This window comes from Sciurus carolinensis, chromosome 3 (genome assembly GCF_902686445.1).
Source record: "Sciurus carolinensis chromosome 3, mSciCar1.2, whole genome shotgun sequence".
In the NCBI taxonomy this organism is placed as follows: domain Eukaryota; kingdom Metazoa; phylum Chordata; class Mammalia; order Rodentia; family Sciuridae; genus Sciurus; species Sciurus carolinensis.
Window position 1 is genome coordinate 35,212,051 of NC_062215.1, and position 25,078 is coordinate 35,237,128.

Consider the following 25,078-nt stretch of genomic DNA (forward strand, 5'->3'; position numbering starts at 1 on the left):
ATCTGTAAAATGGGTATAACGACACCTACCTTAAAGGACTGTTGTGAGGATTAACAGACAATCTAGGTGAAGCAATCTGCATCCTGCTTACCTACCATGGCAGTTCAATAAATCATGGTCATTATTATCACCATCAAGACAGCCCAAAGTGACAGAAAGCACAGCCGCAGTTCTTTTCAGTAAAACGCCACAGAGTGATACTCCATGGGCAAAAGATGACCTCAGGTGCCCCCGAAATGTGCTAAGAGGATCAGCCAACAGGAAAGCTGAAATGATAGCAAGTGTCTGGTGTCCAGGGAGATCTCCAATATGATTGTCCTAGGCCAGTAATGGACAAGGGCCCACTCTAAGGCTGGTGCCCTGGAACCAGAACATGAGCCTCATCTTGAAAGTAGGCTGATGAAAGGGGAAAAACAAGAGAACCAGCTCCCATGGCTGGAAAACGTAAATAGCTTCATTAAAATTCTTATGCTGACCAACTTCCTTTCTGGAGTTGCAGTTCACACAGTTGCCAGTAACCTAAGAAAGGACCATGACTTAGACAACCTCAGCTTCTCCAGCGTTAAACAAATCATCTGCTAATGTCCTCAACCCCTATGGATAGGAACTAGCAATTACTGCGCTATTAAATCCCAGAGCTGGATTCTAATAAGAAAGAACAAAGGACGAGCCATACTGGAACACTGACCATACTCTGGGTCATTATCTGGCTGAATTTCAGTGTTCTCAAATTCTGCGTGCCCTCTGCAAGACAGATGAACACAGATTTGTTCTCTGAGTTCTGCTTACTCTCCCCAGGCTCTTTCAAAATAAAGAAGTAAGTAAAAGTAAATGGCACGCTGACTATAACTACTGTCCCCCAAGCATCAACAATGTACCAGGTACTACTTCTAAACTATCCCCATTCCTCTGGCACTACAAGGAAACATTTTTAAAGGGGTTCAGATACTAAAAAACTCCTATAGTATCCAAAAGAGAATAACAAGTTTACTTCTGGCATTCAAACAAGCTGTTTAGGAGAGAAGGGCAGTGTATACTTAGACCCTCGGGTTTAAGAAGGAAATTCATCTTTTAATCAGAAACCAAACAAGAATCCCCAAGAGCTCAAGGCTACAGCAACATCTGTCAGTTTAGAATGGATTAATAAAATTAAGAGGGACGGTAAAATCTTATCTTGGGGGAATTACAAATACAAACCCATATGCTAGTGCAGGATGGAAGAGTCAGTTGTTGATATTCACTAGTGTTCTGTGGGTCTTCTGCAGGGTGACTGACACCTGGCTTCCTAAGTAAGTTACAGAGGGTATATCCCTGTCCCTGTTATGTGAGATCAGTCTACTAAAATCTATTATTAACAATTCTCTTCTTTAGAAGATCATAGCATAACGAGTGAATATTATTCCACTTAATTCATTTTGTGTTATATCAAGGGAGTACATGGGAGGAAAGTGCTGCAAAGAGGACTCTTCAGAGGAAGGGGACAGCGTGCACAAAAATATGAAGGTAAAAGGCACGCTCAGAAGATGGCAAACAATTAAATTCGGCACGTACCAAGAGTTCACCTAAGGAAGAAGTGGGAGTCGAGGTAGAAAAGATCAGTTTGAGCCAAAGTGAAAGTGAGAAGGGAAAGTTCTATTCACTGGATTCCTACTGAAGCTAGGCCCTCTGCTCATATGTCATTTAATACTCAGAAGGCCCCGCTGACGTGGTTTGCCAGTCACATGTGCTCAGATGAAGGAACAGGCTAAGCAAAGGTCAGGTAGCTATTGAAGAGCAGAGTCCTACTTTGAATTATTTGATTGACCCCAAATTCCACGTTCCTCCCACCATACATTGTTACCTTAAGAATTTAGTGAACTGAACTTCTATTATTTGAAGGTTGCAACATCATTAAGCCTTTTGAGGAGAAAAATATTTTGACATGATCAAAACTTTTGCTGTTTTGGGATAAAGACTCTCTTGGGGCTGCTGAAATACTCTGGTACAAAGAAGGTGAGTTGGTAAGAAGTTATTCTTGAAGAAATGACGGTCATGGGTTGAATTTCAGAGTACTGTTCTTTATTAGCAATGTGATTTTTAGATTTTCTTTCTCTAAGTCTTATCATTAAAATGAAGATGACAATGCCCATCTCTCAGGTTTAGATTTAAAAGGAAACAATGTGGATGGAAATGTCAGTTAAAAGCACAATGAAAAATATTTGTCAAAATCCAAAAATCTTAACTGGGCAGAGAAAACATTTCAAGGAGAATCTGAGTCTACTCCCAGGAATTTCACAGAGATGCATGTCTGTGTAGTAGGAAGATCCACCCTTTAACGTGGGCTGCTCAGACATCTGTAGGGAGCAGGGGCTTGAGACCTGAGATTACAGATTACTTTGGGTTCTTGTGCCAAGAGATACAAATAACCCCAAACTCCCCAGTTCCTTTAGAAATGGTTATTTTTGTGTGTCCCTCTCTCCAGTTCACCTCTGCCTCCCACCCCTCTCTGGCCCCATGACCAAATGGTTTTAAAAACAAGAAACAGGCATCAACCTTTCACATTCAGCATTCCAGGGACAAAAGCATCTTTAAAAGAAAAAGAAAAAAGAAAGAAAGAAAAAGAAGGAGAGAGAGAGGGAGAGAGAAAGAGAGAGAGAGAAGGAGAGAGAGAAACTACTTCTTCGCTTGAAGTAGAAGGCTTAATGACCTTTGTAGTCTGGTCCATTTCAGAGTCACTTTGAAGGTAAATGACACACTTTTGTGTTAAAAGGGAAGCCTCTGTTACATAAAGACATTGCTGCATTTGTCTTCTGATTACCAGTAGAGGTCAAGTGGGGTGAGCAACATATACTAATTGCGGAAGGTTAAAAAAAAAGAAAAAGAAAATAAATAAGACACAATTATGACTTTAAGTTTCAGAAAATAACTTCTAAGTTGACCAGACTCTTATTTTCAGGGGAAAAGAAATAGTGTAGCCTCTCCCATCCCTAAAGTCCAAAAGGAAACTTGCACACAGTAGTTTGGCAAGAAAAGCATCAAGACCCCAAACCTCTTTAAGAATCCAACCCCATCCATCTAATAAAATAATAAGGTATCACCCACTGAACATCTCAACAAATTGCCAGGACATTACCACAAATAGCTCAGGAAAAAGAAAGCTGTGGTAAGCCTCTTCTCCACATGAGCAGCTACATCAGAAATCCTTTAGTCTCTGAAACCTACACCCAGCGTGGCCAGAGTATAGAAGAGGCTTTCAAAGAATGAGTATTCAGATGGAAAAACTTCACTCAATATAGATAAGGCAATTATACCACCTACCCGGGTAGAGGCAGGAGGCCAAGTCTAATCTGGTTCCAGAGCTTGCACCAACTCCAAAGGTGTGAGGCTATCTCCTTGTGGTTCCAGAACAGATGGAAAGACTTAAGGGTTCTGATGTTATTTACATCTCTGCTTCTTTGGTAGTCACTATCAATTTCTTATGATGCCTTTTAGAAACTATCAAATGAAGAAGAAATGGAGGAAGTGGAATGTGAAGACTAAAGATGGTACATTGTGGAGATCTTGTGGAGGTTATATGGGGAAGAAACTTGGGCACGCTCTCCAAGTTCTCTTCTCCCCTTTTGGGAACCCTGAGATAAGTAGTTATCTCTTGAGCTTTGGTTCTGCTCTTTGGTAAATTAGGAATGAATTAACTGGGAATTGTATTTTTTTTTTTTTTGACAAGTACCAGAAAAGGGGAAAATGTTGATATTTTCATCTGACTCTACAGTAGAGATGAGGATGGAGAATATGTTCCAATCTCTGGAAGCTTGGTTGAAAGAGCAACATCTGAAACTTCAATAAGTCATTGTGCTCTTTCTTTGACAATTAACGGCTCCTTGAAATTTTGCCTTACTGCTTTCAGAACAAATTGAGATTAATGAAACCAGAGGCCCAGAGAGGAAGATACCAGAAAAGGAAAGTGAAATGCCATAACAGGGCTGTTTCAATGGTAATTCCACAATTTTAACAGTTTAAGAGGAAAAAAAACTAAAATGTTCTCATTGAAGTTTAGATGAATTTATATTTGATTTGTCTAGGTAAATAATGGTTTTGTTATTAGAGTACTGTTAGTATGAAAGAGTTTTCCAGAAACTAAACACTGTACTTATGGCTACTTAAAGCACTATACATTTTCTAATCTTAAACTTGATCAAGCATTGTAGGAAAACTGACTTGACAGTAGGGCCAAGGAGAGAGAAGAGTTCAAAGAAAGACAACTGGGGTATCAGCTAAGACAGTAATTTTACTTTCTAAACCAGTGAGCCTTATGTTGAGAGAGAAATGTGCTTGTCATAATTGCTTAAGCAGCCGAGTGAGTCTTCTTCAGAGAGGAAGCACAGGCAGCCTGGACAGACCCCGCTACCGGCTTCGGGTGAGGCAGAGCGGCCCAGCAGCCTCAAGTCTCCTCAAGGTCTTAAATAAGAAACATTTACTGAACTTTTATAGGAGACTGTTCTCTAATAACACCCAAGGAAGGAGGCTGGCTCTCTTGAAATTTTCCTGAGGGTTGTCTCCATGCTGACTAGGAACAAGGTCACAACTGGGATTTTAAATACCCAGGGTCCCAGTGGGCCTGAGGTAGAAGAAAGGCTAAAGGTTTTAGGTCTTGGGTGGAATCCTGAAGCTCCTTCTCCTCCAGTGTTCCTTTTATATGTAAATTAGACAAGCCCTCCATTCAATTACCAAGTTAGGCTGAACCTCAGTTTTCTTAGAAGGAAACCGAGGAGACCCAACTCTAACACACACTTAACTCAATCATCTCTAAACATTCTTTTAGCTAAAAGTATAAAGCAAAGTTAGCAAAGCAAAGCAAACAAAGAATAATAAGGACAACAACAAACCACCTCTGAACCTCAGCTGGAATCAGAGGACAGGACTCAGACAGCACTGGCCCATCGTGGGCATTGGTGGCTCATCATCCCCTCCACTCTGCCCCGCTTCAGTCCCGGGTCTGACAGTCTGCTTGTGATAGACTCACACCACATACCCTAAGGCTAAATTCCTCAGGGCCACACTCCCAGTGTGGACCCCAGAAATAACAGGAGCAGTAATAATAACAACAAAATGATAGTACAATGCTAATGCTACTATTATGGATGATGATAACTGAAAACATTTTCGAGCCCTTCTTACATACCAGGCACTCTAACTGTTACACAGTTATTTAATCAGTCCTTACGAAGATTATGAAGTAGACATTGATACTATTTCCATTTTGCAGATAAAGAAATTGAGGCTGGGACACAAAGCAACAAATAGAAGAGCAGTAGATCACTCCAGTCTCCCACAGCCAAACTACAAGTGGGAGAGGACCCCCAAATAGTGCAGCTGGCTTCAAAGGACAAGATGGGGCTCCTTAGAAATAAGGCTTAACTCAGTGAGGAAGGAGCCAGTGGGTTTACTAGTCTGAGAGCTGAGAGAGACAGACTGCACAATTAATTCTAAAAGGAATAGGGGCAGGTCAACTTCCTTGTCTCTAAGACAAGGGCAGAGGATGAGATAACCTTTAAAGGCCTTCTCACCTCTGACACTCAACATGAGGGGCCATGTTCCATAAGGATTCAACAACCGTTTAATTCCCAGGCTTTTTTTTTTTTTTTATTTTTAAGTTCTTCATTTCTATTTTAAAAAATTGCATGTTCCCGTGGCCCTGGAATGCCTGCCTCCGGCCCCTCTGGAGCCCTGGGTTATGTGAAAGCAGCCGTGCCAAGCTGGTCTATGGGCGGGGCTGAGTCTTCCTGGCTGGCTTGTGACATGTTCCTGACGTACTGTGTGGTCAAGGAGCTGGAACTGGGGGGGCTGAACAAGGGCCAAGCCTTGCACTTCAGCTTCCTGACCTGGCAGCCATTCAGAGAGACCCTGCTAAGTGCTATTTCCTAAATACACTCTCTTTTCATAACAATCTTACCACATTGCTTTCCTTTACAAGCGCTCTTAAAAAAGGGAACTGGACTCCTTCTGGTTAATCTACACAGACTACATTTGGAAACCATCAGAAACTGAACTCTAAACAAAACGTTATTAATGTGTTGTAATCTGCCCTCTATGTTGCAGATGAAAAGAAAATGTTTTATAGTTTCAGAGCATACGTTTTAATTGCCTTTTAAGAGTGCATATACTTTTAGTACTTCATGTTATAAAACTGTAGTATCTGTTTCTTGATAACTGCTGAGTGATCTCAGCTATTTTTATTAGTTTTTTTTTTCTTATCCTTCTCTCCCTTTCTCTCCTAAACTGCCACCCATGTAAAGTTCCTTTAGATCAAGCTTGATATAAGGCTCACGATTTGGGGATCTTCATTATAAAGAGCTTCTTTACAACCTCAACCTCACTATAAAACACGTGCGCCTGAAAATGAGTTCTATAAACAAAGATGGAGTGGGTGGCTTTGTCTAATAATCCAGTAGAGCTGGGAACCTAGCAGTCTAGCCTTTTCCCAGTTGCTATTGCTTTTTATGGGGGCCAGATGACCTGCTGAGATCTGATGCTCTTGCTACTTTTCTCAACTGTACAGCCTTGCCCCAAGAGACTAACATATCAATCATCAACCCAGAGGTTTCAAGGGCAGAGTCTTGGATGCACCAGAATCCAGTCTTTTATCCACAATGAATCCCAAATTCATTAGAATCAGACCTAGAGTTCACAAACTTTCCACCAGTTTGTCACCAGGCTGATAAATCCCTGGAAGGCAGGTTACTTAAGAGTCCACAGGGTTTGAGGGCTCTACTGTCTCACCTTCTAGTTGGGCCAGTAGTGCCCAGTTCTTGTTCCAGAGATACAAGACTGGTGAAATGAAGTAGCTTTTTAGGGCTAAGGGTTTTTTAGGGGCAGGGCTAGGAGGATGAGGGTGTTTAGTCATCTGAATTCTGGGCTAGGAGGAAGCAGTGAAATTGGACACTAGTCTCCTGAGTAGTCCATGATATTAGGTGCTACCACTGATATGAAGCAAGCCACAGATCATAAAACCTTTCTGGGCTTATCCAGTATAAGATAGTGTTCAAAAACCAGATTCATCGACTCCCTGGACCAGAGGGGCTCCAGAGAGAGAATCTGGCTTATCACTCATTTTCAGGTGAAGAAGTTGAAGCTGAGATGGGCAGTGACTTGCTGAAGCCTGGTCTCTAGGTGTCTATACTGGCTCTTCACCACACCTGGGACATGTATATCAGTTAATCACTGACAGGAAGGTCCTTGATTGTCTGAAAATAGGAGACTATCCCTTTAATTTCAGTTTCTTTTTGGAGATAACCATCTTCCTTATCTCAAACATTAACTCAAATGTTTCTCATGATGTCTCCAGTGCTTCCCTAATGCCTTCATGACTCACTGGATATTATAGCTTGATGTAGTACAGAGAGGTGCTCAGTTACAACTGTAGCTTCTAAAGTAACGTTTTATGAAAAACAAGCCATCCTCTCAGCCTTCTTCCATCTTGCGTGACATATTGAGAATCCTTCCAAGGACTCAGCAGGCCCAGTTTTCACAATGCATCTGAACTCCCATTGTGTGAAGGGGAACTTGTTTGTTTATACATCTTCTTACATTTAAAATTACGAGAATTCAGATTTTAAATTAGACTTTCCCCCTGCCCTTTTAATAACCTTTTACTCCATATATGTGCAGAGAAGGACTAATGAACTAGAAACACTGAGGTCTTATGTTTGTTAAACCACATACAGTCATTAAGGCAAAACTCTTATGGGCCCAGGGTATGAACTTTCCCTACACTTCCCCCAAACAACCTTGAGGAAAGGGCTTGGTGTCTCAGACCTTCCCTCTGGGAAAGCAAGGCCATTTTATAACCTCTGCTAGTTCTATAATGGCTGCTGTTATTCACTACCTTGTTTTCTGATCCTCTACATGTCTGCCTCATATACATTTTCAGATGTTTAATCTTTGGGGTGGGCGACATTTTAGCATCCTAAGAAATCATCTTTAAAAGCTTCAAATGTGATTGGGTCATTTTTGTATTCTATGAGTTGGGTTTTTTTGTTTGTGTTTGGAAGTTGGGGTCTCCCATTATGCTGCCCAGGCTGCCCTTGAACTTGTGATCCTCCTTCCTCAGTCTCTTGAGCAGCTGGGACCACAAGTGTGCACCACTGTTCCTTGGCTCTGTATTCTATGAGTCTATGAGCTAGACACAGGAAGTCTTTCTCTCTTTTGACAGATGACAGGTTAAAGGATAGTGATTATAAAAATATTGGGCAGAGAGCAGCTACCTGAACATCCCTGGAAATAACTCTTGCTAACATCATCTTATGAACCCTTGTAAAAAATTCTACAGAATTCTCTTTGGAGATTCCTGAAACAATGTGGCAGGGGGAGAGTTTTCCCTTATACCAGCTAAGGGAAAACCCCTCATTTTATAACCTTTGGGTTCACTGATGCTCCTAAAACAAACCGTTTTTTCAGCCAGTCACACAGTTCCATGTTGGCACACTACAGAGAGGTCTGCTGGAGAGATCTCTTGCCTGAAGACTTCAGCAATACAACTCGTGGGTGTGTTTCATGACCTTTTGTGCTAGTAAATAAGCCTTTGGAGGATTAAAATTAGCTTTTCTCATCCTTGTGTAAGGAGTGCTTTGCTCTGGGAACATCAAAAAAGGGACAGGCCTGAGCCAAATACCAGTCTAGCAGTGGTGACACTGCTTTCAAGGTCCTATTAAAAAAATTTGCAGGAGTATTAACACTAATCTAAACACGGTCCTCTGTCTGGGATCAAAGAAGAACGGAGTTTTATGTTCCTAGAATTTGCAAGTGCCACTTCTTGAAGCTACTCCCAGCAGTTGAATGTGCTAAAAGCAAATATACTGCTTCAAATTTCTTGACCTATAGATCTAAAAGTAGGCGCTCACCTTGTCCTATGTTCCTAATATGGACCACATAGAATATTCAATGAAGTCCTGGTATCATATTTGGTAGGAGTCTTAAAATCAGGCTATCAGGATTGGTCATCTGCCTGCTACCAAGCTGGCTAGATAAATTCCCACAGTGACACACTTGTGGGATGATTATTCAGGACTGAGGTCACTGCTACTTCCTCCCTGCTGAGGAAGCACAAACCAGGAAAATTCTTACCACATGACCTTTACCCTCTGATCTTATATCTTATTCTTCCTCACAAGGTCAGAGGCTCTGTGGGAATTCATGCCAGGCTGGACTCAGACCATCAGCGCTGGTATCTTTATAAGATGTTTTTTTTCTGAAAGGTCCTGGGAAATAGGCTACAATCCTCAAAGAGTTGGTCCTTTAAGGTTTTACTTTTTTTTCTTCTTTTTTTTTTTTTTTAAGTATCAGCTACAACTTACACATCTACTCCTTTAGCTAGGACAAGGAAAACAGAGAGAAATCGTGTTAAATCATCCAATCCAACTCAGACCTTTTAGTTCTGCATTTGCAGAAGGACTCAAACAGGATTCCATCTACAAAGAGATGAAATCACTGGAGGCTCCCTTCGAGGTCTTGATGGGGAAAAGATTCAAGAAGTGCCCAGAAAGGCAGAAAGCTCTCCAAAAGAAGCTAATTCAAAAGAGATTTCCAAATCAACATCCAAACCAAAGAGATGTGGAAAAATTCAGAAAAGCATCCTAACAAAACACCCCAACAAAGTACCCTAACTCCTTTTTGTAAACCCACAACTGGTAGGAGCAAAGTTCCAGTGTGACAGCCTTTTAAAGCAGCAAGTTGCAGCCACAAGTGTGGTTGCTCTTCCAACATTATTTTCTTTGGGAAAATTACATGGGTGGGTAGGGAAGACAACCCAAGAGGACTGTAGTTTAAAGTCCTCAGGCCTGGGAAGCAAGATGCATGGAACCCAGAGGTGGTGCCGGTGGTGGACAGGAGAAACCTAACCTGATTGCACAAAGTGGCTAAGAACTCCAGCCACTCATCAGGTAGAGTATGCTGCTCTCTATTTGCAAAACTGCTCAATAAAATTTTACTGCCAAGGCAAAAGGAGAAACATCTGCTCTAGTCAAGAGCAGCTGTGGTCAGCAATAAGGCAGTTGGCACATGGTCAATGCTGCTCTTGCTGGTAGGTGGTATTGTGGTCACCAGCAATTACTTTGGAGAATTTCATGGAGTCAAGGATAACTAAATGGACAAAGAACATTTTATTTTACTTTCTATCTTTAGCCCATAAGCAAAAATCATGACATGTTGTACAGAAATCAGAATCTCAATGCAGTCCATATTTTTCATAGAACTCTTTACCTCAAAGACAAGAAATCCTTAATAAAAGTATTTCAAACAATATGTGTTTGACAATTGATCTCTCCACTCATTTTTTTTCCTTCCTTCCTTCTTTTGCATTACTGGGGATTTGAGCCCAGGGATGCTCTACCACAGTGCTACCTCCCCAGTCCTTTTAAAAGCTTTTGGTTTTGAGATAGGGTCTTGCTAAATTGCCAAGGTTGGACTTGAACCTGCAATGCTCCTGCTTCAGACTTCAAAAACGCTGGGACGACAGGCATATGCCACCACACCGGGCTCTACTCATTATTTCTGATTGAACAGTTTCTGTAGATCGCATTAGTGTTTAGGTATTTTCCTATTAAAAGATATGTTATAGAATACAGTAAAGAAAACGTGCAAATTATATTTAACAAATCAATAAATGGTTCAAGTTTTATAAAACCTCATCTTCAAATCTATATGATAGCTTCAAAGTTAAATTATTCTACATTGAGTCCGAATTGGATTGTAAATAAAAATCTGCTTAATGTATTCAGTCATGATAATTTTTCATGGAATGATGACTGTCAGAAAGTAGCAGTTAAATTAATATACACTGTACTTAAAAAATTAAACACTTGGGAAATAACCTTTCCAGCCACTGGAAAATGACAAAGTCTAAGACATTTCAATCAAGTTAATTTCAGTATCAAAGCAATGCATTTTTCCCACCAGAAACTATATGAAAAAACAAATTAAACAAAATGGGTCTCTGAATGATGGGCTAACATCAAGCTCAAGGAAAACGTCATGATTGCTTGTCAATTAGGTTATTCCACATACACAGTCTTAAAGGCAAAACTAGCCACATTCATTTTAAATCATGTCAAGGCTGAACGGTTGATATTGTATTAAACTGAAAGCATGGGGCTGGGGAACTTGCTCGGTATGCTCAAGGGCCTGGGTTCTATCCCTAGTGCTGCAAAAACAAGTGTCTTAAAAGGAAAGTATGACTTGAATTTTTAAAAAGAAAAGGAAATTCTCTCTTCTCTCTCTTTTTTTTTTTTTTTTTTTTTTTTTGTGACAGGGTCTCACTGTGTGGCCTGGGCTAGCCTCAAACTTCTGGGCTTAAGCTATGCTCTTGCCTCAGCCTCCCGAATAGGTGTGACTAATAATGCACACCGCGATGCCTGGCTCAGAAAAGCTCTTACCAAGAGAGTTAACCAACAGTCACAGGTATGATTCAGGTATACACGTGCCTAGGAGGCCAAGCCAGGTGAGCCGTGCCCAGAACCTTATTGGATCTGCTATTCCTGATTTAACCTAGAACACTGGGCTCCTAGGCCACTTAGAAGAGACCTAGGGGAACTGTTTCAACCTATTTTAAACCTATTGCTGGCTTGACCACCTCTAGAATGCCACCTCAGATCAGGTCTGGGGTCATGAAGATTACAGGGTTCTCTCAGGACAAAAAAAAAAAAAAAAAAAAAAAAAAAAAAAAAAAATCCTTGTCAATATGTGAGGCAGGCCAAATCTGGGTGTTAGAGAGCCATAATTCTAAGACCCGGTCCTCTCAATCACCATGGACCTCAGGTGGGTCATTTGAACCCCCAGAGCTTCAGTTTTTCTCACTTGTCAGAAGAGAAACCTTCCAGGTTTAACCATATACTGTATCCACAAAGAATGTCTGCTAGACTCTAAAGAGCTGCCCTGTCAGCTCCAGAGCCCTGGAGACTGTAGACGGCAGGAATAACACTCTCCTATGGAGACAGCATGGCCATGAAACAGGACTAACTAACTATGGTGTCCCGGAGGAGCTGCCTTTTTTCTTTTTTGGCACCAGGGATTGAACCCAGGGCGCTCAACCACTGAGCCACATCCCCAGCTCCTTTTTTGTATGTTTATTTACAGACAGGGTCTCGCTAAGTTGCTGAGGCTGAACTCGTGATGCTCCTGCCTCAGTCTCCCAAGCCACTGGGATTACAGGCTGTGCCACTGCACCCAGCCTAAGGAGCTGCTTTCTTATGAGCCCAACGTCTCATAGTTGCCAGGCTGCCATCTGAATCCACAGGGAAGTACTTCAACAACTGAGTTGTACATATGAATTTTCTGCCAGGGAGAAAAACTGCCAATTTTTCACACTTAAAATAAGAAATGTTATATGAGTCAAAAATATTTGATTAAGGGCTGGGGCTGCAGTTCAGTGGTAGAGCGCTTGCCTAGCATGTGTAAGGCACTGGGTTCGATTCTCAGCCCTGCAAATAAATAAATAAATAATTATTAAAAATATTGACTAAATACTACCTAAAATTACAGTCTATTATACTACATTTTGAAAGATAAATAGTGAAATTACAAATTATGCAACTGTAGTTAAATCTTAAAAAATAGGGGCTGGGGCTGTAGCTCATTAGTAGAGGCTTGCCTACCATGTGTGAGGCACTGGGTTTGATCCTCAGCACTGCATAAAAATAAATAAAATAAAGGCATTGTATCCATTAAAAAATTGTTACTTCCCTATATATCTCATTATTTCTTTTCTTCTTTTTTTGTCTCTATTTTACTTTTAAATATTTACATTTTTTTAAAATATGGAAGAAATGAAACATATGAGACTTGGGCACTTTTAACACCAAAGTAAAACCCATTTTTAATTCTTTATTTTGAAACATGGTCTTACTAAGTTGCTGAGGCTGACTTTGAACTTGGGATCATCCTACCTCAGTCTCCTGAGTTACTGGGATCACAGGAGTGCAGCACCACACCTGGTTGATTTGCATTAACTTCTAGTCACTGTTTACAAACTCATGCCTTTCCTCGTGTTATTTGCTTAAATGAACAGATTTTCCCCTCATTACTTTTTTTTTTTGCGGGGGGGGGGGGTTGCTGGGGATTGAACCCAGGGCCTTGTGCTTGCAAGGCAAGTAAGTACTCTACTAACTGAGCTATATCCCCAGCCCTACTATTTTTAATCAATTGAAAACTTACTTCTTTGTCTTTTACGAACACTACCTTTTAGCAAGGTGCAGTGGCACACACCTATAATCCCGGTTACTTGGAAGACTCCAAGTACAAGACAGCCGCAGCAACTTAGTGAGATCCTGTCTCCAAATTAAATTAAATTAAAAAGGGCTGAGGATGTAACTCAGTGGTAGAGCACTTGCCTGATACGTATGAGGCCCTGAGTTCAATCCCTTTACCACAAACGAAACAAAAAACGCTCCTTTTTTAGACTGTCAAAATAAATCTAATGATGGAATAGCATGCACCCCTTAATAATGATGTTGTAAAATAGTGGTTAACTCTGGTTAACGAATCATGAATGATTTTAATTTCCCTCTTTTTGCCTCTGTAGTTTTTCTTAGTTTTCCTATAATAAATGTTACTTAAATTTTAAAAAGTTTAAAAATGCTTTAAATCAACCTACTACTTTTTTAGAGCTTAAAGTAATTAGCATGTTAAAACATCCTTCAGTTATATAATATAGTTATGTGATTATTTTTCTTGTTGTCTCTAACAGTGACTTACTCCAAGACAGCTATTTCAGGCAGGGAATGGGAACTTCATGAAGGAACCATATCATGATTCTGAATGTCATGATAACTGTGCTTACTCTTAGCTCAATCAAACAACATTCATGTCTAAGTCTTCCTAAATTGTCTCTAGATTTCTTGAGATACAAGTGTGGAAAAGACACAGTCAATGTGACCTAGTCAAGACCTAGTCAAAAGACCTAGTCAAGTTTTGAATCAAAACTTGAATTCATGTGTCTCTGAATTAGGATCTAAGCCCGATCCTGGTGGTTTGTCACATAACATAATTCTTTAATTCACAAGTAGTTTATTAAGAATGTGACACTAATATCTCATGGTAGAATATAAGAGATTAGAAGTGAAGTTCTCAATAGAAATGAAATTGGGTTCTTATCTTGTATCACACACAAAAATCAACTCGAACTGAAAAAGCTTCTTGACATTGTCCTGGGCAATGATATCTTGGATATGACATCAAAAGCACAGGCGACAGAAGCAAAAACGTACAAAAAAAAAAGAAAAAAAAAAAAAGCCTTTGCATTAGCAAATCCTGCTATTTATGATAACAGGAGTGAACCAGGCAAACACTCTGCTAAGAGAAGTAGGACTGTTAAGGACAAACACTACACGGCACTACCTACATAGTAAGTCTAAAATAATCAGTCTCTTGCAATACGAAACATAGAATGGGGACTGCCGGGGCTGGGAGGAGGGGGGAAAGGGAGTTATTAATTAAAGGGTACAAAGTTTTCATTATAAAAGATGAATAAGTCCTACTGTACCATATGCCTACAGTTAACAATGCTGTATTATATATTTACAAATTTTTCACAAAGGGTATATCTTATAAGTGGTTTCTTTTTTTTTTTTTTTTTTTTATACTAGGGATTGAACTCAGGGGTGCTTAATGCCTGAGTCACATCTCCTGCCCAGTTTTACTTTTTAATTTGGAGACAGTGTCTCACTAAGTTGCTGAGGCTGACCTGGAAGTTGTGATCCTCCTGCCTCAGCCTCCCAAGCTGCTGGGATTACAAGCTTGTGCCACCATGCCCAGCATAGTAAGTGTTCTTATCACAAATTACATATTTTATTTATATATAATATATATATATATATATATATATATATATATATAATATATATAGTAAAGAAAGGCAGGAGGAACCATTTAGATGTGATGGATAGATTATGATACAGATTTTGGTGATGGTTTCATGGATATACATTTATCTTTAAATTCATCCAGTTGTGTACATTGAATATGTACAACTTTTTGTATTTTAATCACATCTCAATAAATTGGTGGGTGTTCTGCTTTTTTTGTTTTATATAAAAGATCTGTTTAGGAGAAATTAAGGTTAACTCATAAAGACAATGAAGAAGGTAATCTTTACAGAACTGGGATCAACTATGAACAGTGTTCCTTCAACTCAACATTTCCTAAGAAAAGTGCGATAAACTTACCTAACCAGAAAGCAGACTGATTGGTAGAAGAGAGATGACCCTGAATGTAAATTTTCTCTTAGTTTCTGATTCCAGGCTATTTGTATCTCATGAAATTGTTAACTATAGGTTTGGTTATAGTTTTTGGCAAATTTGCATTCAGTGATGTCCTTCTAAATGGTCTGGGAATCGAAGTGAGTCAGGGAGAAAGGTCTTGTCATGTCTGAAGCATCTGAGAGGAGGGTGAGAGCCCTAGTGACACGAACCAACCATGGATTTGGTCTCAAGTAGACTTGAAAGTGTCTCAAACACCACGTACACATCTTCCTGTGTCTTTATAGTGATTTGGCAAAGGTCAACCAGGGCATGTCCAGTGGTCTCCTTTGGGTCAGACTCTTATTCTCACACTGTCATCCTCATGTTCTTGGCTTCTTTCTCTTGGATAACAAGAATCATTTCTGGTTCTAGATATATATATATATATATATATATATATATATATATATACACACACATATATACATACATACATACACACACATATTTATCACTTGGAAAACTATTCCCTTTTAATAAACAAACCAAAAAAAAAAAAAAAAACTGCTCTAGCTTTTAGTTTCTCAGAAAAGTTAAGGGTTTATTCAACAAACCTTTTTCTATGTGTTAAATGCTGTTAGTTGGGGGAAAGCGTAAGTACAGTTTTTAACTGGTTTTAGCATTGAGCTATTATATTACAAGGCACATTTTTCTTTTCATTCTCTTCCTTCATTAGCATAAAGAGTTGGCTAAGTTGTTGTGTGTGTATGTTTTAAATCACGGCATGAAATGAGAAGTAGAGAACCCAGAGCCAAAGGAAGATGCAGGCACTGGGTGATCCAGCAGGCTCCCTTGCTGGCTCTGCCACTCGCTGAACCACACACGAACCCACGGATCAGCAGTAACAACAAATTCCTCGACTGTTGGAAATACATTCAATAGTCAAGCCTTTAATGCTAAATCCACCGATACAGATTCACTTTGCCTACTATACTGAAGGTCCCCCATTCTCCCAAAGACAGCCTTGAGGTTGATTGCTTGTTGAACTCCTCTGTAGGGTAAGGGATGAAGAGTGAGGATTGAGGGGAAAGGGACAGAAGATTCTCATGGCAAGAATCCTCTAATGCCCAAAGGAAAATTCCCAAGTATGGGTGGCATATTGAAAACTAATCAAATGTCTGAACTATTTTTACATTTGACTTCATCAAAAATCATTTTAAGAATAACAACCCAACCCTTGGTATCTTTTAAGAATGCTTTTTTGATGGGGGGGGTAGTTTAGTTAAAATAAACTTCAGTGTGTTGGAAGGAAATTTAAAAGAAATGAGCCCTTTAGTTACAGGGTTTAATTACTTCTTTTAAAAATTTTTTTGTGTTGTAGATGAACACAATACCTTTATATTATTTATTTATTTATTTTTCATGGTGCTGAGGCTTGAACCCAGAGACTCACACGTGCTAGAAAAGCACTCTATCACTGAGCCACAGCCCTGGTCCAAGGACTTAATTACTTCTTAGAATATATATACTAAAGTTTAAAACTCTTAAAAAAAAAATACGGGCTCTCCCTATGTTGCCCAGCTCCCCATTCCTGGGCTCGAGCGATCCTCCTGCTTCAGCCTCCAGAGTAGCTGGGACTATAGGTGTCCACCACAGTGCCTGGCTAAAGCAGACAAAACTTAAATAAGTTTCAGCCTCATTTATTTTTTTAACACCATGTGTAGAGAAAAAAATATGGATTGAGTCAGAGAAACCTGGGTTCAAAGTCTGACCCCACCACTTATCCTCTCATAGGCTCAGTTTTTTTTTTTTTTTTTTTTTTTTAATCTATGAAAGAAAAATATTATTCTACCTGGCAGGATTATTGTAAGGTTAAGAAATTATATCTATGAAGTACCTCTGGGAGTGCCATTCATGGAATAGGTGCTGGGTGAGTGGCAGCTCCCGCTGTGGTTGTCGCTGTTTGAGGTAGTATGGTTACACACCCCAAACACCCGCAAGATGCTTTTACCTACACCACCTGCCACCAGGAGAATGTAACTTCCCATACAGAAAACGCCAACCAAAATATTTTTACACACATATTTAAAATTGAAGCATGAGACTTTTAGGACCAGAACCTCCAACAAAACAGTTACGGCTTCGCATACCTGAGTGTACTTTTTAAAAAATATATTCACATTTAAAAGGTCAAGTTGTAAAGCTATTTGATTAAAATAGTAATAAAAGAGTAAACATTAACTCACAATTTCTCCTTTGGTCTTTACTATTCCAAGTGGTATCACCCCCAGAATTAGTTGCACCTTAAGACATTTTAGGATTATCTTGATTAAAATCTTTGAGTTCTTAATTTTAAGTAGGAAAAAGCTAATCTCTGAAAGCCAAGTTTAATACTTTTAACATGATCTAGATCTTAACAGTTGCATGTTATCCTCTGCTACTCCTGAAACAGTAACACACTGAAACATGATCAGCCAGAGTAAATGAAGCCCTCTCTTTATATTAATCTTAGAGTCACTGATAAAATGCAAATGATTAACATCAGAAAAGGAGAATTGCTCATCATTATCCCAACAATTTTCTAAAAGCATCTAAGTTAAACCTTATCTCTAGAATTTCAACAGCTTTCCCAAAGGTTTCAGAGCTGTTATAGAGGCTTTGTGAACTGAATAAAATAAAACAAACCCCCAAACTCAAATCTGAGTATCTGTAGAGCTAACACCAGCATTTCAAACCCAGGCTTTCCTCTTGGGTAGATCACTATCCCTGCTGGTACTGCTATTGAAACTATAATCTCCTCTCCAAATTCAATATGCAAATAGTTTGTCTTAAATAAAGATGTTGGTGCTAAGTAACTCCTACGGTCTGTACTGCGGTAACCTGCTAGTTTATTCATTTGTAACTTTTCATTTCAAAAATGGGCAGACTACATCAGTACCCAAGAACTGGAAACCCCAACCCATTTGCTGTGCAGAGGAGAAACTGGCACAAAGATATGCTGTATTGCTTCCATTGCTAAAAATATCCACTAATAAATTTAAAAACCTTAAGTTTCCAAGCATTCGGACTTCTTATTTGCTTGTCTGGACTATCTGCAATATCCATTTCGAGTTTTGCTATTTCTAGCCATGAAGCCATCACAGGAGGTTGGCCTCAGGGCCCCGAGAGGAAATCTGGCTTCCACCTCTGGGACACACGTTTCAGTGCTTATGTCTGACTGACCCTGCCAATCACCCCTCCCAGAAGCCACAAGCCTGGCTTACAATAACAGAGTATATCAAAGAGGACAGGAAAGAAAACAAGACAGTGGCAAGGTCAGCAGAGGATAAGAATACGGTGAAGATACCCTGTGGAAACCGGGAAACGGAGAGCCCTGTACTAATGGTATCGAATGTGTTTCTCAGAAAAGGCAACACACAAAGCACAAGACCCGCCAGCAGGCTCTGTACTACCATAAAATCACCGTCAGAAGTAACTATGAGAGCAGACTGTCCTATTATGAGGGAACTGGTCAAAAAGTAATACTATTGTTCTTAGGAACTTATTGTAAACCATATGTTTAAACCAATGCAGGGCGGTGATGACTATAACTGTATTTTCTCCAAGACAGAAATCATCCATATAAAGTAATTCTCTTACCATAGCTATCCAACTCAGGAATAGTGGCGATCCATTAGGAAGCAACAATAAAAAAGCGTGCCTAATCCATTCTGCCTTATGATCATAAAGTCAGCAAATTTAAAAGGAACAGAGTAGTATAGAAGAGTGGAGTCTAAATGCAGTCTGGGTTTGAATCTTGACTCTACCACTTATAGGCTGTGTGATCTTGGGAAAGGTACTTGGTTACTCTGGGTCTGTGTTTTCTTAAAGAATTATTTTGAGGAGTAAATCTCAAGACATATGGTAAACTTTTAATATATGTTAACTTATTATTAAAGACAGCTATGACTTGCTCTGGACACAATCCAGGGTCTTACGCATGGGAGAAAATGCTCTACCATTGAGCTACACCACAGACCCCCAAAATGTAACTTTTAATGGCTTCTTGCTTACCAAGTACCACTCTCTTATGCCTGGTATCCTAAGCCCTCTACACATAGTCTGGATCTACTTATTCAGCCTTCTCTTACTAGTTCCCTTTACACTGTTATCCAACTTTCCCACCTCAGCTCCTTTGTTGCTGTTTCTTCTGTGTAAAACCACCTTTAGAGCCCCCTGTAGAGATCCAATCCTACCTGCCATCAAAGTCAGCTCAAATGACACCTTCTCCAAAAGCTTTCTCTATCTTTTCCATTACTCCACTAAATTAGTCATAATATTTTGTAAACTTTGTTCAATTAATATTTTATACCACTTATTTGTACACAAACAGCATCTAGTACAGGGTTCTCCATAGCTGCACTTAACAGAATAAATGAATAACCATTATTCTCTCTCCACTGTAAGATCTAAGAAAAAGAGCAACTTGCCTTTCCTACGGAACACCAGGAAAATGCCACTGCTCATTAACTCTGGCAGGACAGGATGCATAAGTTGCCAGGAGTCTGCGCTATGATAGTTGGCACTCTGCTCTTTGCACCCAAGGAGTTAAATGGAGTCCTGGGGAGATAAAAATCTCTGGTTTTATTGTTTAGTGAGGCTGCCTGACAAACGAAGATCCAGCTGCAATTGGAACATTCCAAGCTCATAAGGCGCCAAGTTTTACTAACTATAATTTAACTGGTCCGACTGCTGCAGTCCAAATTCTTGTTTGGATAATCAGCCTTTGTTTGAATATGTTCACAAACAGCACAGGCTAGCATTAGCCTCTGGGTATGTCATGTGAGCTGATTACCCTGTGGCTCCCGGTAGCAGAAACTCATACACAGAGGAGGATTATTTTCCTGGTATTACTGTTACGCTAACATATAATCAGTCCTTTCCCCCCAGTCTGCATATCTCTTCCACAGCCTCTTTTTCTCCCCCTTGTCTTTCTTTCTCCTCCTCCTCTTTTTTTTTTTTTTTTTAAACAATTCAAAAGACTTCTTTCCAAGTTCAAACAAAGTTTAAAGGTCAAAAGGTCAAGAAAGTTTCATGGCTGTGGCAGTTTAGAAAGAGGTAGGACTAGCTGGGGTCTCGGGCTCGGCATCACTAACGGCTCAGGACTCTCATATTTCACTGTACGGCTGCAGTGCACAGTCGCCCTGACACAATCTGTTTGGAATGAAATTAAGCCCTTGTTAATAAATTTTAACATAACAGAATAATAACTCCACCTGCCAAACAATCCTGTTCATGTATAAACAACTCAAGTGGCTCATTTGTTGGTCAAAATCTCCAAATTTTCAAAATTATGCATTTTAATTGAAGGACAACTGAGAACTGCCCAGCCAGTCTGTCTGCAAGTCATTGGTTATAAGCAGTCAAAAAGTGTTCTGGAAACTATCCTGTCCTTCAGCCTTCACCTGGCCAAGGAACCTGAATGAGTTAACACATTTAAAGTGCTTAGGACAGGGTCTGGCTGGGAGAAAATGCTGAACAGTATTTGCTATTATTTTTTAGTGAGGGCAAAATCCTGGGTCAGAGGTACAGTCCTAACTATCGGTGGAAAGAAGAGCTGCTGGCTGGGAAAGGTCACGGCTCAAGACAGGTCGGAATGATTAGCCGCAGGTACGAGGTTGATGGAATGCTGCAGACCAGGACTCTGAAGTGAGAGCACTAAACTGGGCTGGAACTGTAGGTGTTAATCTGCTCCTAGCAGCTGTCGCATGGCTACAGGGAGCCCACCAAAGGAGAAGGAAACTCCTCGCCCTGGGAGGGAGAGCTGTTGATTTTGCAATTGACAACAGCACAGGAACATATTCTGAGATGTTTCCTGGAAGGCTCAGAATTTAATCTTATCCAACAGTTTAGTGATGAATCTGCAAGGTCTTAGATGAGATGACAGGTAGAAATCATAGCCCTTCAAATCTGGCTTCAGTCAGAGAGGGACGTGGGAATCAAATAAATAAATAAATAAATAAATAAAGTACTCCTAGGTCAAGATTCCAAGCTGCTCAGCAGCGGTGCAGTAATCCAGGATTTACAAGACCAAGGAAGAAAAAAAAAGAGAGAGAACAGAACACTAATACTCAATGAGAAACATTTAAGAAGTGTGCTGTAACAGGCAAAAGGTTTATCATTTACCTTCTCATCTGCATTCTTGCTCCATGTATATTTAAGGATGGAAAAAGAAGGTTTTTATTATGATTTTTCATAACTTCCAACGATTATATGCTTAGACCTATACTAGTTCTTAACAGCAATGAGTTATATCTTCTACTACTTTAAATTATGCTACAATTTAAGACCATGTTTTTTTCTCCCTGATGTGAGTACTAAGTGAAAAATAAAACCCAAACCTGCTATTAATAATACTCGATTCACATTAATTAAAATTATGGAATGCCCCAGCTGGAAGAGCTCTTAAAGGAAGCTCAAATAAACTAGGCCAGGAAAGCACCTCAGGGGCCAGAACCGAAGCCAGAGAGGGATTCTCCCGGTACCCTCCATTAACCAAAGCATCTCTACTTGTATCTGTTTTAGATATTGGGGTCCTGCATAAAATTTTATTAGAAAAAAGAATCTGCTATTGGGAGGGGGAAGATTATAAAGCATGTTTTGAAAACCAAAGACTTAGCCAAATCCTTTCATTTTAAAGTAAAAGAAATATGGGATAGAAAGGCCATGACTTGTCTAAGCGCCCTCTGTGAGTTAGACAAGGGTCAAGGCAAGGATCCCTCTTTAGTATTTCAGTTCCACGCATGTTTCACCTTCACATCAAGCTGGCTTGTTTTCCTTCTAGGGAAGTTCTCCATTTACCAAGTTTTGATGAGAAGACTGCAACTTAAATAGAAATACTTCTTAGAAATATTTAACTAGCACAATATGTCACATTAGCAGGCATTTTTAGATCTGGACAATGAACTAAGACGAGCCTGGTTGATGGCCATCTTTAGTTGTAAAATCACTTCTGCAAAAGCCATTAGCCACACAGTGTTCTGGGAAGCTCAGATTTTACTAGGAAACCTGTAAAAGCATGGGGTCAAAACTCTTCCCTGGAGCCCTTAGGTGTGAAGCTTCCGAAATGAAACTTGGGTATTTAGAACCTTCTCAATCGGCTCTAATCTTCACCACCTCCTTTCCATTATCCCTCAAAGAGTGTTGCTAGATAACATATGGGGGGTGGGGGTGGGGGAGAAGTATTTTTAGAGCCTTCTTAAGTAGTAACAAAGTTTATCACACTCCTACTCAAATTAGTCACACAGGTTAGTCCCAAGGGAGAGCAGTCTGGCTACAGATCATTGCAAAGGAATGACTTCTTGGAGGCTTAAAACAAACACTTAGGCACATGGTTCCATCTGGAAATACAGTCAACTAGAAGCAAATTCCATGAAATTCCCAACTGATGCAGGCAATGTAATTTTGTATCTTACAATTCTAGCTCAAGGTTAGCTGCAGTGATCTGCTAAATAGATATACAACTCTAAAATAAAGACAGTAGTTGTTTTAATAATGATAATAATTATTATTTCTCATAAATATAGTCATGAGGGTTCAAAATGCTAATAAAGCAGCAATGGAGAAGAGAGACCAATTCAGACTGAAATAGGACTTGCAAAGAATTTCCTACCATTTCGATAATTTACATCTTAAGAAAATGAACATTGGTCCTGGAGTCTCAGGATGAAACTAAGCAGCTGGGGGGGTGTTTTTTGTTTTTCTGTTTTTTTGTTTTATTTTCTTTATGTGCACGGGGGTTTTCAGGGTAGGACTATAACAAGGACTGTGAACAAGATTATATTCCAAGGGACTGCCAAACTGCCACGAGTACAGGATTCCTACCTGAGGATGTTTCTATGTACATAAAAGAAAAATAATTTCCCAACTGTCAGGTAATGATTTTGATAGACTTTTGTCAAGTCTATCTAATTAGAAAATACTTCTGTCAGTATTTATGGTTACATATAATACACGTTCGTCCACCCCAAGTTCATTGCTTCTAGATGGTGTGGGAAACAAAGAACACTACATGAATAATGACACACAGTCACCAACTTTGTGGACTGTTTTGAACTCTCCTTGCCATGCATTCTGAAGGCAGGATTCCTTAATGCCCAGTTCCTGCATCATAGACTTAGAAGTCAAGTGAGGCATGGGTTAGAAACAGCTTTGCCAGGGGTATGACCTTGAGCAAGCACCTGAAATTTACCAAACCTGTTTCTTATCTGTGGAATGGGGATAAAAGAAAGCAACAACAAAAATATAACTGCTATCATTTTTTTTTTAAATTGTAGTGTTTCTGAGGGGCATGTAGTGATGGGTCAGGGAAAGGTGTTTGCCTGAAATTCTTAGGGAAAACATTTAAGTAACTTGACAGACATAAATAGCTTATATATCAAAACAAAGTGTGTGTGTATATTTGTGTGTGTTTATATGTATTATATATATATGTATATATGAAAACAATAAAATATCAACATTAATTTTGAGATAAAACCCTACTTTCAAGCAAATTTTAAGCTGATAGCAGGTCAGGGGATTGGGCAAAAGGGATTCAATAAACCTTTCTCTATCAGAATGAAAAGAAGTTTTAGAAGCACAAGAATAAGATTCGCCAATTTGGACTGGGCATGCCTAGAAGGAAAATTATTATATGTAGACACAGAAAATTGGACTGTGATTTAAAAGGTGATAGCTTTCATTCTTTAGCGTAGCATTCAATGATTTGGGAAAATACTGTACTTATTGGACCCATGACTGTAGTACTTTTAAATCCTTTTAAAATACACAGTAAATTATGGCTTCCTGTTAAGGCAGCTTTTCTGGTTAAAGATTACAATGTGTCTATAGTCTCCTTTGTAATTTTCTCAACATAACTGGAATTAAAAAAATCTCAAAGTAAAATAATAAAGGATTTTCCTATCACTGAAACAGTTCAAGGCTTTGATTAAGAGCTGGGTTACTGGTTCTCCAAATAAGAGTTATACTTGCCAAAGAATAGCAAAGATCCCACTGCTGGTATCTAAATGACACAAAACGCTGTAGCACTGGAAATCTGAAAGGGGTGCCTCCACACGAGGATGGATTCTATGGCTGTACCTGTGCCTGAGCCTCTGACTTTATTGTCCTGAAGGTCTATTCCCAAATAACAGGAAAAGTGCTATCACCACTGAGTCACCTATTCAGTCTTTTCCAGAGGCTCATATAAATGCAAAACCCACTTTCTGCATATGACCTTAGTGCCAATTTTATATAAAATCAAGGAGAGAACCGAAGAAAATCATCATAGAAAATGAGAACAGTACAAAAAGTTTTTGATTTTAAAAACTGTTCTTCAGAGTATGAAGAACTTGACTGAGTTCCAGGTAAAATGCTCCAACTATGGCAACGCAACAGAACGGACAGAACCTGTGCCTGATTTCTGGTTCTTCCCGCCCTTCTCTCTCAGCCAAGGGGCCACCGCTCTCCCTGGCATGCAAGATCAGCTCCACTATCTACTTGCTAACCCCACTTTATTCAAGAGGAAACATGAATCACCCTACCCGAGAGCCAAAGCCCTCTTCTATTTCTAACTTCCCCCAGTTCTTAGGGTTCTTGTCCCTGATTATGGTTTCTGGTCTTAGGGACCTGTTTTGGTTATAACAGCATTAATGATTAATATCCATCCATAGAAGCCAAATGAATGAGCTTAATCCAGGTCAAAAGATGGATTTCAGATGGGTCCCTAAAAGCACATGTAACACTGTGCATGTGTGGATGTCTGTGAGTTTTTTTCTGGAGAGAACTCATAAATTTCACTAGCTCCTCAGCAGTCTGTGACCCCTCTAGGACAGTCTTCCAGGATTCAGTCA

At 39.6% G+C, this 25,078-nt stretch overlaps 1 protein-coding gene across 8 annotated transcripts in view; it reads right to left on the reverse strand.

Moving 5' to 3' along the window:
* Bcas3 (BCAS3 microtubule associated cell migration factor) overlaps positions 1-25,078 on the reverse strand; it is a 564,794-nt gene that overhangs the window by 116,589 nt on the left and 423,127 nt on the right. The window lies entirely within an intron of this gene.